This window comes from Euprymna scolopes, chromosome 5 (assembly GCF_053919585.1).
Source record: "Euprymna scolopes isolate OS-2025 chromosome 5, ASM5391958v1, whole genome shotgun sequence".
Classification (NCBI taxonomy): Eukaryota; Metazoa; Mollusca; class Cephalopoda; order Sepiida; family Sepiolidae; genus Euprymna; species Euprymna scolopes.
In genome coordinates, this window is record NC_136486.1 from 83,113,637 (window position 1) to 83,129,170 (window position 15,534).

The 15,534-nt window shown below is 26.9% G+C and overlaps 1 protein-coding gene across 2 annotated transcripts in view; it reads left to right on the forward strand.

Annotated features, from left to right (window-relative positions):
* The window catches only part of LOC145276895 (beta-1,3-galactosyl-O-glycosyl-glycoprotein beta-1,6-N-acetylglucosaminyltransferase-like), a 103,129-nt gene that overhangs the window by 62,357 nt on the left and 25,238 nt on the right, over nucleotides 1–15,534 (forward strand). The window contains exon 1 of one of the 2 annotated variants that reach the window (XM_080128337.1): nucleotides 11,341–12,383. The exons of the other annotated variant lie outside the window; for it this stretch is intronic. The gene's annotated coding sequence lies outside the window, so the exon portion shown is untranslated. Of the gene's footprint in view, nucleotides 1–11,340; nucleotides 12,384–15,534 lie in introns of those variants that run through there. 2 annotated transcript variants of the gene reach the window in all.

Here is a 15,534-nt window from a genome sequence, read left to right on the forward strand (position 1 = left end):
GAATGTAAAACGTAATGCTATGTAATAAGTGTTGAATTGATAATTAGTTATGGAATGTAAAACGTAATGCTATGTAATAAGTGTTGCATTGATAATTAGTTATGCAATGTAAAACGTAATTCTATGTAATAAGTGTTGAATTGATAATTAGTTATGGAATGTAAAACGTAATGCTATGTAATAAGTGTTGCATTGATAATTAGTTATGGAATGTAAAACGTAATGCTATGTAATAAGTGTTGAATTGATAATTAGTTATGAGATGTAAAACGTAATGCTGTGTAATAAGTGTTGCATTGATTATTAGTCATGGAATGTAAAACGTAATTATATTTAATAAGTGTTGAATTGATAATTAGTTATGAAATGTAAAACGTAATGCTATGTAATAAGTGTTGCATTGATAATTAGTTATGCAATGTAAAACGTAATTCTATGTAATAAGTGTTGAATTGATAATTAGTTATGGAATGTAAAACGTAATGCTATGTAATAAGTGTTGCATTGATAATTAGTTATGGAATGTAAAACGTAATTCTATGTAACATGTGTTGAATTGATAATTAGTTATGGAATGTAAAACGTAATGCTATGTAATAAGTGTTGAATTGATAATTAGTTATGGAATGTAAAACGTAATGCTATGTAATAAGTGTTGAATTGATAATTAGTTATGGAATGTAAAACGTAATTCTATGTACTAAGTGTTGCATTGATAATTAGTTATGGAATGTAAAACGTAATCCTATGTAATAAGTGTTGCATTGATAATTAGTTATAGAATGTAAAACGTAATGCTATGTAATAATTGTTGCATTGATAATTAGTTATGGAATGTAAAACGTAATCCTATGTAATAAGTGTTGCATTGATAATTAGTTATGGAATGTAAAACGTAATGCTATGTAATAAGTGTTGAATTGATAATTAGTTATGGAATGTAACACGTAATGCTATGTAATAAGTGTTGCATTGATAATTAGTTATGGAATGTAAAACGTAATGCTATGTAATAAGTGTTGCTTTGATAATTAGTTATGGAATGTAAAACGTAATGCTATGTAATAATTGTTGCATTGATAATTAGTTATGGAATGTAAAACGTAATGCTATGTAATAATTGTTGCATTGATAATTAGTTATGGAATGTAAAACGTAATGCTATGTAATAAGTGTTGAATTGATAATTAGTTATGGAATGTAAAACGTAATGCTATGTAATAAGTGTTGCATTGATAATTAGTTATGCAATGTAAAACGTAATTCTATGTAACAAGTGTTGAATTGATAATTAGTTATGGAATGTAAAACGTAATGCTATGTAATAAGTGTTGCATTGATAATTAGTTATGGAATGTAAAACGTAATGCTATGTAATAAGTGTTGAATTGATAATTAGTTATGAGATGTAAAACGTAATGCTGTGTAATAAGTGTTGCATTGATTATTAGTCATGGAATGTAAAACGTAATTATATTTAATAAGTGTTGAATTGATAATTAGTTATGAAATGTAAAACGTAATGCTATGTAATAAGTGTTGCATTGATAATTAGTTATGCAATGTAAAACGTAATTCTATGTAATAAGTGTTGAATTGATAATTAGTTATGGAATGTAAAACGTAATGCTATGTAATAAGTGTTGCATTGATAATTAGTTATGGAATGTAAAACGTAATGCTATGTAACATGTGTTGAATTGATAATTAGTTATGGAATGTAAAACGTAATGCTATGTAATAAGTGTTGAATTGATAATTAGTTATGGAATGTAAAACGTAATGCTATGTAATAAGTGTTGAATTGATAATTAGTTATGGAATGTAAAACGTAATTCTATGTACTAAGTGTTGAATTGATAATTAGTTATGGAATGTAAAACGTAATGCTATGTAATAAGTGTTGAATTGATAATTAGTTATGGAATGTAAAACGTAATTCTATGTAATAAGTGTTGAATTGATAATTAGTTATGGAATGTAAAACGTAATGCTATGTAATAAGTGTTGCATTGATAATTAGTTATGGAATGTAAAACGTAATTCTATGTAATAATTGTTGCATTGATAATTAGTTATGGAATGTAAAACGTAATGCTATGTAATAAGTGTTGAATTGATAATTAGTTATGGAATGTAAAACGTAATGCTATGTAATAAGTGTTGAATTGATAATTAGTTATGGAATGTAAAACGTAATTCTATGTAATAAGTGTTGAATTGATAATTAGTTATGGAATGTAAAACGTAATGCTATGTAATAAGTGTTGCATTGATAATTAGTTATGGAATGTAAAACGTAATGCTATGTAATAAGTGTTGCATTGATAATTAGTTATGGAATGTAAAACGTAATGCTATGTAATAAGTTTTGCATTGATAATTAGTTATGGAATGTAAAACGTAATGCTATGTAATAAGTGTTGCATTGATAATTAGTTATGGAATGTAAAACGTAATGCTATGTAATAAGTGTTGAATTGATAATTAGTTAGGAGATGTAAAACGTAATGCTGTGTAATAAGTGTTGCATTGATTATTAGTTATGGAATGTAAAACGTAATGCTATGTAATAATTATTGCATTGATAATTAGTTATGGAATGTAAAACGTAATTCTATGTAATAATTATTGCATTGATAATTAGTTATGGAATGTAAAACGTAATGCTATGTAATAATTATTGCATTGATAATTAGTTATGGAATGTAAAACGTAATGCTATGTAATAAGTGTTGCATTGATAATTAGTTATGGAATGTAAAACGTAATGCTATGTAATAAGTGTTGCATTGATAATTAGTTATGGAATGTAAAACGTAATACTATGTAATAATTGTTGCATTGATAATTAGTTATGGAATGTAAAACGTAATGCTATGTAATAATTGTTGCATTGATAATTAGTTATGGAATGTAAAACGTAATGCTATGTAATAAGTGTTGCATTGATAATTAGTTATGGAATGTAAAACGTAATGCTATGTAATAAGTGTTGCATTGATAATTAGTTATGGAATGTAAAACGTAATGCTATGTAATAAGTGTTGCATTGATAATTAGTTATGGAATGTAAAACGTAATGCTATGTAATAAGTGTTTCTTTGATAATTAGTTATGGAATGTAAAACGTACTGCTATGTAATAATTGTTGCATTGATAATTAGTTATGGAATGTAAAACGTAATGCTATGTAATAATTGTTGCATTGATAATTAGTTATGGAATGTAAAACGTAATGCTATGTAATAAGTGTTGCATTGATAATTAGTTATGGAATGTAAAACGTAATGCTATGTAATAAGTGTTGCATTGATAATTAGTTATGCAATGTAAAACGTAATTCTATGTAATAAGTGTTGCATTGATAATTAGTTATGGAATGTAAAACGTAATGCTATGTAATAAGTGTTGCATTGATAATTAGTTATGGAATGTAAAACGTAATGCTATGTAATAAGTGTTGCATTGATAATTAGTTATGGAATGTAAAACGTAATACTATGTAATAAGTGTTGCATTGATAATTAGTTATGCAATGTAAAACGTAATGCTATGTAATAATTGTTGCATTGATAATTAGTTATGGAATGTAAAACGTAATGCTATGTAATAATTATTGCATTGATAATTAGTTATGGAATGTAAGACGTAATTCTATGTAATAATTATTGCATTGATAATTAGTTATGGAATGTAAAACGTAATGCTATGTAATAAGTGTTGCATTGATAATTAGTTATGGAATGTAAAACGTAATGCTATGTAATAAGTGTTGCATTGATAATTAGTTATGCAATGTAAAACGTAATGCTATGTAATAAGTGTTGCATTGATAATTAGTTATGGAATGTAAAACGTAATGCTATGTAATAATTGTTGCATTGATAATTAGTTATGGAATGTAAAACGTAATGCTATGTAATAAGTGTTGCATTGATAATTAGTTATGGAATGTAAAACGTAATCCTATGTAATAAGTGTTGCATTGATAATTAGTTATGGAATGTAAAACATAATGCTATGTAATAATTATTGCATTGATAATTTGTTATGGAATGTAAAACGTAATGCTATGTAATAATTATTGCATTGATAATTAGTTATGGAATGTAAAACGTAATGCTATGTAATAAGTGTTGCATTGATAATTAGTTATGGAATGTAAAACGTAATGCTATGTAATAATTGTTGCATTGATAATTAGTTATGGAATGTAAAACGTAATACTATGTAATAAGTGTTGCATTGATAATTAGTTATGGAATGTAAAACGTAATCCTATGTAATAAGTGTTGCATTGATAATTAGTTATGGAATGTAAAACGTAATGCTATGTAATAATTGTTGCATTGATAATTAGTTATGGAATGTAAAACGTAATGCTATGTAATAAGTGTTGCATTGATAATTAGTTATGGAATGTAAAACGTAATGCTATGTAATAAGTGTTGCATTGATAATTAGTTATGGAATGTAAAACGTAATGCTATGTAATAAGTGTTGCATTGATAATTAGTTATGGAATGTAAAACGTAATGCTATGTAATAATTGTTGCATTGATAATTAGTTATGGAATGTAAAACGTAATGCTATGTAATAATTTTTGCATTGATAATTAGTTATGGAATGTAAAACGTAATGCTATGTAATAATTGTTGCATTGATAATTAGTTATGGAATGTAAAACGTAATGCTATGTAATAAGTGTTGCATTGATAATTAGTTATGGAATGTAAAACGTAATGCTATGTAATAAGTGTTGCATTGATAATTAGTTATGCAATGTAAAACGTAATTCTATGTAATAAGTGTTGAATTGATAATTAGTTATGGAATGTAAAACGTAATGCTATGTAATAAGTGTTGCATTGATAATTAGTTATGCAATGTAAAACGTAATGCTATGTAATAAGTGTTGCATTGATAATTAGTTATGGAATGTAAAACGTAATACTATGTAATAAGTGTTGCATTGATAATTAGTTATGCAATGTAAAACGTAATGCTATGTAATAATTGTTGCATTGATAATTAGTTATGGAATGTAAAACGTAATGCTATGTAATAATTATTGCATTGATAATTAGTTATGGAATGTAAGACGTAATTCTATGTAATAATTATTGCATTGATAATTAGTTATGGAATGTAAAACGTAATGCTATGTAATAAGTGTTGCATTGATAATTAGTTATAGAATGTAAAACGTAATTCTATGTAATAAGTGTTGCATTGATAATTAGTTATGGAATGTAAAACGTAATGCTATGTAATAAGTGTTGCATTGATAATTAGTTATGGAATGTAAAACGTAATGCTATGTAATAAGTGTTGCATTGATAATTAGTTATGGAATGTAAAACGTAATGCTATGTAATAAGTGTTGCATTGATAATTAGTTATGGAATGTAAAACGTAATCCTATGTAATAAGTGTTGCATTGATAATTAGTTATGGAATGTAAAACGTAATGCTATGTAATAATTATTGCATTGATAATTAGTTATGGAATGTAAAACGTAATGCTATGTAATAATTATTGCATTGATAATTAGTTATGGAATGTAATACGTAATGCTATGTAATAAGTTTTGCATTGATAATTAGTTATGGAATGTAAAACGTAATGCTATGTAATAAGTGTTGCATTGATAATTAGTTTTGGAATGTAAAACGTAATGCTATGTAATAATTATTGCATTGATAATTAGTTATGGAATGTAAAACGTAATGCTATGTAATAAGTGTTGAATTGATAATTAGTTATGGAATGTAAAACATAATGCTATGTAATAAGTGTTGCATTGATAATTAGTTATGGAATGTAAAACGTAATGCTATGTAATAAGTGTTGCATTGATAATTAGTTATGGAATGTAAAACGTAATGCTATGTAATAAGTGTTGCATTGATAATTAGTTATGGAATGTAAAACGTAATGCTATGTAATAAGTGTTGCATTGATAATTAGTTATGGAATGTAAAACGTAATGCTATGTAATAAGTTTTGCATTGATAATTACTTATGGAATGTAAAACGTAATGCTATGTAATAAGTGTTGCATTGATAATTAGTTATGGAATGTAAAACGTAATGCTATGTAATAAGTGTTGAATTGATAATTAGTTATGAGATGTAAAACGTAATGCTGTGTAATAAGTGTTGCATTGATTATTAGTTATGGAATGTAAAACGTAATTATATTTAATAAGTGTTGAATTGATAATTAGTTATGAAATGTAAAACGTAATGCTATGTAATAAGTGTTGCATTGATAATTAGTTATGCAATGTAAAACGTAATGCTATGTAATAATTATTGCATTGATAATTAGTTATGGAATGTAAAACGTAATGCTATGTAATAATTATTGCATTGATAATTAGTTATGGAATGTAAAACGTAATTCTATGTAATAATTATTGCATTGATAATTAGTTATGGAATGTAAAACGTAATGCTATGTAATAATTATTGCATTGATAATTAGTTATGGAATGTAAAACGTAATGCTATGTAATAAGTGTTGCATATATAATTAGTTATGGAATGTAAAACGTAATGCTATGTAATAAGTGTTGTATTGATAATTAGTTATGGAATGTAAAACGTAATACTATGTAATAATTGTTGCATTGATAATTAGTTATGGAATGTAAAACGTAATGCTATGTAATAAGTGTTGCATTAATAATTAGTTATGGAATGTAAAACGTAATCCTATGTAATAAGTGTTGCATTGATAATTAGTTATGGAATGTAAAACGTAAGGCTATGTAATAATTGTTGCATTGATAATTAGTTATGGAATGTAAAACGTAATGCTATGTAATAAGTGTTGCATTGATAATTAGTTATGGAATGTAAAACGTAATGCTATGTAATAAGTGTTGCATTGATAATTAGTTATGGAATGTAAAACGTAATGCTATGTAATAAGTGTTGCATTGATAATTAGTTATGGAATGTAAAACGTAATGCTATGTAATAATTGTTGCTTTGATAATTAGTTATGGAATGTAAAACGTAATGCTATGTAATAATTGTTGCATTGATAATTAGTTATGGAATGTAAAATGTAATGCTATTTAATAATTGTTGCATTGATAATTAGTTATGGAGTGTAAAACGTAATGCTATGTAATAAGTGTTGCATTGATAATTAGTTATGCAATGTAAAACGTAATTCTATGTAATAAGTGTTGAATTGATAATTAGTTATGGAATGTAAAACGTAATACTATGTAATAAGTATTGCATTGATAATTAGTTATGCAATGTAAAACGTAATGCTATGTAATAATTGTTGCATTGATAATTAGTTATGGAATGTAAAACGTAATGCTATGTAATAATTATTGCATTGATAATTAGTTATGCAATGTAAGACGTAATTCTATGTAATAATTATTGCATTGATAATTAGTTATGGAATGTAAAACGTAATGCTATGTAATAAGTGTTGCATTGATAATTAGTTATGCAATGTAAAACGTAATGCTATGTAATAAGTGTTGCATTGATAATTAGTTATGGAATGTAAAACGTAATGCTATGTAATAATTGTTGCATTGATAATTAGTTATGGAATGTAAAACGTAATGCTATGTAATAAGTTTTGCATTGATAATTAGTTATGGAATGTAAAACGTAATGCTATGTAATAATTATTGCATTGATAATTAGTTATGGAATGTAAAACGTAATGCTATGTAATAAGTGTTGCATTGATAATTAGTTATGGAATGTAAAACGTAATGCTATGTAATAAGTGTTGCATTGATAATTAGTTATGGAATGTAAAACGTAATGCTATGTAATAATTATTGCATTGATAATTAGTTATGGAATGTAAAACGTAATGCTATGTAATAATTATTGCATTGATAATTAGTTATGGAATGTAAAACGTAATGCTATGTAATAATTATTGCATTGATAATTAGTTATGGAATGTAAAACGTAATGCTATGTAATAATTATTGCATTGATAATTAGTTATGGAATGTAAAACGTAATGCTATGTAATAAGTGTTGCATTGATAATTAGTTATGGAATGTAAAACGTAATGCTATGTAATAAGTGTTGCATTGATAATTAGTTATGGAATGTAAAACGTAATGCTATGTAATAATTGTTGCATTGATAATTAGTTATGGAATGTAAAACGTAATGCTATGTAATAAGTGTTGCATTGATAATTAGTTATGGAATGTAAAACGTAATCCTATGTAATAAGTGTTGCATTGATAATTAGTTATGGAATGTAAAACGTAATGCTATGTAATAATTATTGCATTGATAATTAGTTATGGAATGTAAAACGTAATGCTATGTAATAAGTGTTGCATTGATAATTAGTTATGGAATGTAAAACGTAATGCTATGTAATAAGTGTTGCATTGATAATTAGTTATGGAATGTAAAACGTAATGCTATGTAATAAGTGTTGCATTGATAATTAGTTATGGAATGTAAAACGTAATGCTATGTAATAAGTGTTGCTTTGATAATTAGTTATGGAATGTAAAACGTAATGCTATGTAATAAGTGTTGCATTGATAATTAGTTATGGAATATAAAACGTAATCCTATGTAATAATTGTTGCATTGATAATTAGTTATGGAATGTAAAACGTAATGCTATGTAATAAGTGTTGCATTGATAATTAGTTATGGAATGTAAAACGTAATGCTATGTAATAAGTGTTGCATTGATAATTAGTTATGCAATGTAAAACGTAATTCTATGTAATAAGTGTTGAATTGATAATTAGTTATGGAATGTAAAACGTAATGCTATGTAATAAGTGTTGCATTGATAATTAGTTATGGAATGTAAAACGTAATGCTATGTAATAAGTGTTGCATTGATAATTAGTTATGGAATGTAAAACGTAATACTATGTAATAAGTGTTGCATTGATAATTAGTTATGCAATGTAAAACGTAATGCTATGTAATAATTGTTGCATTGATAATTAGTTATGGAATGTAAAACGTAATGCTATGTAATAAGTGTTGCATTGATAATTAGTTATGGAATGTAAGACGTAATTCTATGTAATAATTATTGCATTGATAATTAGTTATGGAATGTAAAACGTAATGCTATGTAATAAGTGTTGCATTGATAATTAGTTATGGAATGTAAAACGTAATGCTATGTAATAAGTGTTGCATTGATAATTAGTTATGCAATGTAAAACGTAATGCTATGTAATAAGTGTTGCATTGATAATTAGTTATGGAATGTAAAACGTAATGCTATGTAATAAGTGTTGCATTGATAATTAGTTATGGAATGTAAAACGTAATGCTATGTAATAAGTGTTGCATTGATAATTAGTTATGGAATGTAAAACGTAATGCTATGTAATAAGTGTTGCATTGATAATTAGTTATGGAATGTAAAACGTAATGCTATGTAATAATTATTGCATTGATAATTAGTTATGGAATGTAAAACGTAATGCTATGTAATAATTATTGCATTGATAATTAGTTATGGAATGTAATACGTAATGCTGTGTAATAAGTGTTGCATTGATAATTAGTTATGGAATGTAAAACGTAATGCTATGTAATAAGTGTTGCATTGATAATTAGTTATGGAATGTAAAACGTAATGCTATGTAATAATTAATGCATTGATAATTAGTTATTGAATGTAAAACGTAATGCTATGTAATAAGTGTTGCATTGATAATTAGTTATGGAATGTAAAACGTAATGCTATGTAATAAGTGTTGCATTGATAATTAGTTATGGAATGTAAAACGTAATGCTATGTAATAATTATTGCATTGATAATTAATTATGGAATGTAAAACGTAATGCTATGTAATAATTATTGCATTGATAATTAGTTATGGAATGTAAAACGTAATGCTATGTAATAATTATTGCATTGATAATTAGTTATGGAATGTAAAACGTAATGCTATGTAATAATTATTGCATTGATAATTAGTTATGGAATGTAAAACGTAATGCTATGTAATAAGTGTTGCATTGATAATTAGTTATGGAATGTAAAACGTAATGCTATGTAATAAGTGTTGCATTGATAATTAGTTATGGAATGTAAAACGTAATGCTATGTAATAATTATTGCATTGATAATTAGTTATGGAATGTAAAACGTAATGCTATGTAATAAGTGTTGCATTGATAATTAGTTATCGAATGTAAAACGTAATGCTATGTAATAATTATTGCATTGATAATTAGTTATGGAATGTAAAACGTAATTCTATGTAATAATTGTTGCATTGATAATTAGTTATGGAATGTAAAACGTAATGCTATGTAATAAGTGTTGCATTGATAATTAGTTATGGAATGTAAAACGTAATGCTATGTAATAATTGTTGCATTGATAATTAGTTATGGAATGTAAAACGTAATGCTATGTAATAATTATTGCATTGATAATTAGTTATGGAATGTAAAACGTAATACTATGTAATAATTGTTGCATTGATAATTAGTTATGGAATGTAAAACGTAATGCTATGTAATAAGTGTTGCATTGATAATTAGTTATGGAATGTAAAACGTAATGCTATGTAATAATTGTTGCATTGATAATTAGTTATGGAATGTAAAACGTAATCCTATGTAATAAGTGTTGCATTGATAATTAGTTATGGAATGTAAAACGTAATGCTATGTAATAAGTGTTGCATTGATAATTAGTTATGGAATGTAAAACGTAATGCTATGTAATAATTATTGCATTGATAATTAGTTATGGAATGTAAAACGTAATGCTATGTAATAAGTATTGCATTGATGATTAGTTATGAAGTGTAAGATGTTAAATGTATTGCTATGTAATAGGTTTTGGAGATAGCCATATAACTAAGTTACCCAAGTGCACTTGAATCGCACTTGACATCTATAAAAAGGACAATGAGACGTTTTATTTTTTATTTATAAGTTCAGATTTACAGATTAAAAAATATGCCTTTTATCATTATATAAGTAGATTGTAATTCTTGTCTAGCTGTCCATGTATAACTACATATGATCGATAGTTACATTATCTTTGGATAAATATATTTAATTTTATTTTTAAAAAACATACAATAATGTTGTGAGGGCCGTTATTAGCACCTGCCGTCTATCAAATAAATAGTAAATACAACAATTGACTTTATTTTATTAATAACTTGAAAAAATATAAAAATTTCAAAACGAGATTAGAAATTAAATATTAAAGATTATGGCCGACAATTGCCAAACTAATTTTCTCACTTCAAGTACTTTATCCACTACGCTACGGGTACTTATGAACCTTTGGCGTAATGGATAAAGCACTTGATAAAAATTCAATTGTAAGTTATACTCTTTTGGTGGTCAAAGATTCAATCCTTCGTTCGAACGACACTCAAAATATAATTAGAATTGTACTTAGGACTTCTAATTGAGTCATGACTGACGAAAGAATGCTGCCCCTGTGAATTAAATAAAGGCTTCTGTTCGAAATTCTGTGTTGATTCTAGAGTTCGACAGAAAGATTTCTAATTTCGACAGGATATACCTGTAGAAAATCGGAGATTATCTCGACCGAAACAATGTGGAAGTGACCTTCAAAATGAGAACAGTAATTGGGAGAATCTAAATAATACGAACAGTCAATACTCATCTCAAAACTTCAGAAACGTTTAAAGGGAAAGTTTTTTTTAATCGCGTGTTAAATTATTTGTTTTAATCACAGTTATATATTAGACATCTCATGTCCGTACGTACGTTATCACCTTTCATACACATAAAAAAAATGAGACCGTACGATGATAGTTAATAGGATCTCATTAAAGTGAAAATATTTCCGATTTGCCTGTTTTAAAACGAATTATTCCCAAATCGAATTCTATTGTTCCGTCGACTAAAAAAGAACATTTTTAGATTTAAAAAAAAAAGCATGAAAAAAAAAATCATGTTCCGCAGTTGATGTAGAGAACACGTGGAATTTCCACAGAACTCAACTAGTTTGAATAAATGACGATAATGAAGTTTAAAAATGCTAACAAGATGTCACAAATATAAATACGTTTGTGTTAATATTTATTTACTGCCGATCCGAACGTTCTGAATCAATTGTCATTTTGCGATTTAGATGGCATGTCGGTAGGTAGGAGTGGTCGCGTTGATACCAGTTATAAACAAACGCCGGTTTTCTTACTGGCGACCTGGCCAAGCTATAAACGCTGCACCGCCACCGAACGTGCTGAGTAACAACTGTCGACGGAGAGGGCATTTCTTATTACCTTAGTGATTCACGTCGACTTTCGTCATTTTACATTGTTTTGCCCCTAAAAGAGAGAATGCGTTGTTAATGCTCAGACCAGCAAATGTATTCGGCAACTCACGTATGTATTCATTGATTCCTGTATATTATTATCGTTAAAACAAGAAAGGACACACTGCTACAGTGTACATTTGTTATCCCCTCAACTACAAAATCCAGGTGACAAAAAAAAAAAAAAAAAAAAAAACAGAGACGAACGACCCACACACTTGTAAAAATGCGCACGTTCAGATCTTTAGCAAGAATACAACTGATTTTGGCCTTAATGAATATCTTTTTTTTTTTTTTAACGCACATGATAATTTTGTTATAAAACTTTTTTTTTTTCTGATTTTGCAACATGCATGAGTTTATCACTATTCATTGTCACGTATATTCAGACGGATGTATTTTTTATCAATAATTAAATGTCATTAATGTTACAAGCAAAAATATAATGCATTGCGTGTCTGGAATCATGTTAAAACTCCCAAAGGTACATTAATGGATTTCTATTTTGTTAGTTTTCCGTGGAACAATTAACGTTAGCATACGCACGTACACCTGAAGCCAGTAATGTTATTTTATAATATGCGTTATTCATTATTTCAGTAAGATAGAGTTTATGCCATACTCGATGTCCGGAATTTATTCAGCATTTTCCAACTTTGAAACATGAAAGATCCCGACTATTATAGTAACGTGAAGATATTAATTCATTCCAACAAGTAAAGTTTTTTTTAGTTTTTTTTATTTAACCTTTAAATTGCTATGGAAATTCACGGCACAAAAAAAAAGGCAAATGCTCTATGGAAAATAATGTGTTGTCACAAGAAATATTAGTTAGAGTGAATAAAATATAACAAAAAATAATCTGAAAAAATTAGTCGATAAATGTGTTATCATTTTCTATAGTATCTAACTTTTACTTATTAAAAAACTGAAGAAAAAAAGTTTTTATATATTTAATAAAATTTTAATGAACTATTTTTAAAGTGGATCGCTGTTAACTAAGTGACAACAAGTCGTTTCTCTTTTTTTTATTTTCTTTTTCTTTTCTATATTTTTATTTTTTCTTTCTTTTTTTTTTAATCACTTCTATCCCTAAGATTATTTTAATAATTTCTGACATAACTATTTGGAAATGTAGTTCAACTGATCGAGTATTTTCTATTGAAATAAACAATTGAATTAATGCATAAAAAATGTATAAATCGTAATTAAATTGACTGATGTTGTTAATGTTGAATCCAAATGAGAGAAGAAAGAAGTCGAATCACAGCAAACTATTTTGTTTGTTTATTTGTCTTGCCTTTTTCGAAAATCTTTTATTGAAATCAAAAAATCTCGTCCGAATTTTAATGGGAAAAAGGATCACACATGCACACATATACACACACATACACACATACACACATACACACACATACACACATATACACACACATACACACACAATCTAAGGTGATATATAAATAGGGATTATACAAATCAAATTATTTAAATGTTTCGTCTCCAACAATTTTCTTGTAAATTCATTCCTTTGAATTCATCCAATTCATTATTTGAATGTTCAATTCTAATGTTATTTTAATGCATTTTGTTCTAAAAATATATATTCTTTTAATTTGATCATTTTGATTTGGAAATCTTGAGACGGGGCGATATATTAAAAAAATGTGCATTGCTTTATTTTTATTTTCCCATGACATAAATCAACTTTTAATGAAGGACTGCGCACAAAATAATATTATGTTATTCATAGTATTGATAGCGATGTTTTTAGAATCTTGTTGAAGATAAAGTTTAAAAAATGACAAAGTCTATCCATACAAAATAATTATAGTTTATTCACAACTTGTTAAGACGATATAAAATTTCATACTGACTGCGAGTTTAGAGCGTCTGATAACATTTTAGGTGAAAGAAAGTGTTTTGTCTGTAAGGAGAAATTGACTACACGCGTTCATTTCAGCTGGCGCCATGCGAATTTGCGTATTACAATGCGTGTGGCTGAAATAGCTATGTAGATGTATGGGTATTAGATTCTTTGCTTTAGCAGTATATATATACTGAAGTTCTGTTTAGTAGTTCGTGTGTAGCCCCGATCATATGTGTGATAGTTGCCGATGGATCTTTTTGGAACTCAAACAACTTAAAAGAGATTATGACGTACGCACGTATGTTGTCTCTGGAAGAATAACAGGAAAAAAAAATAAAACGCTGTTTTTTTTGGGGGGGTGTATATTACACGCTAGAATTCAGGGTAAATATTCTTTCGCCTGTGATTGGTTGAAAGAAACTGCCGATTTATGTAAAAACAACATTCATTGTCGTTGCTACTTCTAATAAATTCACCATTTTGACGTTTTTTTTCTTCTCATTTATGAATACATAACTAATGCTTGACATTTAAGATTGGCGTAAAATATTTTCTTTAACAATCATTGTTTTTTTTGTTTTTTGTTTTTTTTTGGGTTTTTTGGGTTTTTTTACTTTTAACTTTCATTATCTTACTAGACAATGCAGCACAGAAATCCAACTAGATCGCGACATTACAATATGTACAGTGTATAATGATGTAGCTGGGTCAGGAGGTACAACACCTATTCAATTGACTGAAATATTTCCAATTTATTTCAAGCTTTCCCGTAAAAGTATATCAATTCGATATAAGTAAATAATATACAGGATACTCCTTACTATTGTAAATTTCAACCTGTTTGTATGAAATAAATCTTCTGTGGTCAACATATTAGTGCTTAGTATCGCAAATGACATGTAAGGAAAAGTCTGTAAATAAATTTCCTCGAAACCATTGGTGATATTTTAAGTAGGTTAATCGTTGTAATATTGTGGTGATTGTAAAGTAAAAGTGATGGTCAAATAGTGAAAGAATAAAAAGAACAATGCTTGATTGTTAAGTGTTAAGAATAGGATAGTTAAAGAGTTTTTTTGTGGGTATTTTAAAATCATGAAAATAAATAAACGTATCATGAATGACAAGAGATAATGTAGGAGATGCATATAGCCATCATTCATTCGTTGTGTGAAGCAAACAGAACTCAAAATGCGATAATTATCGAAATCTCAATCTAAAATGTAGAAATTCATGTGGATGATGATTCTGATAGGAAAAATGTGACCTTCTCTCAATTCCCTTTAATGGTTCTTGGGCTGCATATCTGCAACGGATACTTGAAATATCTGGTTCTTGAAAATATCAATTAATG